Genomic DNA, 1,440 nt, shown 5'->3' on the forward strand with positions numbered 1-1,440 from the left:
GCGTGGACTGGGCGCCCGAGTGCCGCCCCTCCTGGCTGCCGACCGCCTTTGGGTGGGGCGCAGACCTGCTGGCCTCGCGGCGGCCGGGCCTTGAGGTGGTCTACGGCAAGGTGCGCCTTGGGGGTGGTCGCGGGGGGTTTTGGGGTGGCGTTAGGACATTGCGGGGTTCAAGGTGTGATTCTGGGGTTTCGTGTGCGTGTGTTAGGTGTGCGTGTGTGTGCATGTGTGTGGCATGAGAGCCCCTGTTTTGCAGCCAGCGCCGGCCCCTTTCCCGCCGCAGCCACCATCCATACTGAATTTCCGACCGCCGCGTCCCGTCTTTCGGGTCCCACCCGCTGCCCACTGCCGCAGGTGAAGGCGGCCCTGGAGCAGCAGATCCAGGAGGACGCGGCGGCGCTCGGCCGCGGCGGCGTCGAGGCGCCCTGAAAAGGATCGCGCTGTTTGCTGGCAGCCGGCGTGCGGCTATCAGTCGGGGTGTGACGCGCGGCGATTTCCTCGGCAGCTCCCTCGACCAGAGTTGCGGAGCTCCCAGAACGTTGCTGTTGGGGACGGGGCTGTTTCATGTTTATGATTGGCGCTGGATTGCGCTGACTTCGGTGCTTCTGCTGCAGTTTTCTCACTGCAGTTTCCTCACTGCAGCTCTTGTATTGGCGGCCGCCTACCAGGCGCATACACACGAATGTTTTCGCCAGCCTGCATGCACGCGTCCTCGCAGGCCGGCCGGCACTGCGAATGGTTTGCTCTTCAACGATTGTGATTCTGCCCCTCGATCCTGCAGCATGTGCTGGCGTTGGGCGGCGCGCCTGAGTGTTTGCAGACACCATTTATCCCTGTGCAACGCTGGCCCCGCGCTGATGTATCACCCTGGATCACCATCAGGCAGCCGTCACTGCCGGCGCTTTCCCTGGCTGGCGCGGAAAAGAAAACATGGTCATCCATTTGCAGGGGGCAAAGGTCGCGATTGGCTGCAACACACCAAACACCACACACACAGACCTACATACACGCTCACACACACACGTACACACACGCGCAAGCTCACAAACACATACACACTCTGTCTGCGTGTCCGGCGCCATGCATCACCAGGCACTCTGCGGCCCGCCGCCCCCGCGCCGTGCGTCCGCCCGCGCGCGCGTCGCCTGCCGCACCGCCGCCGCCACCAGCCGCCCCGCGGCGCGCCCGGGGCTGCTGCCAGGGTACTCGGCCAAGATAGCGCACGCGTCGGCCTCGCTGGTGGTGGCCGCGCCGGCGTTCCTGAGGGCAATGAGGAGCTCCCCGGCGTCGATATCGCCCCGCTTGTCGCAGAGCATTATCAAGCGGTGGTCCAGGGCCTCGATGCCGCCTGCTTATGTGTGGATGTGTGTGTGTGTGTGTGTGTGTGTGTGTGTGTGTGTGTGTGTGTGTGTGTGTGTGTGTGTGTGTGTGTGTGTGTGTGTG

The sequence above is a fragment of the Monoraphidium neglectum genome (genome assembly GCF_000611645.1).
Source record: "Monoraphidium neglectum strain SAG 48.87 unplaced genomic scaffold scaffold05565, whole genome shotgun sequence".
Classification (NCBI taxonomy): Eukaryota; Viridiplantae; Chlorophyta; class Chlorophyceae; order Sphaeropleales; family Selenastraceae; genus Monoraphidium; species Monoraphidium neglectum.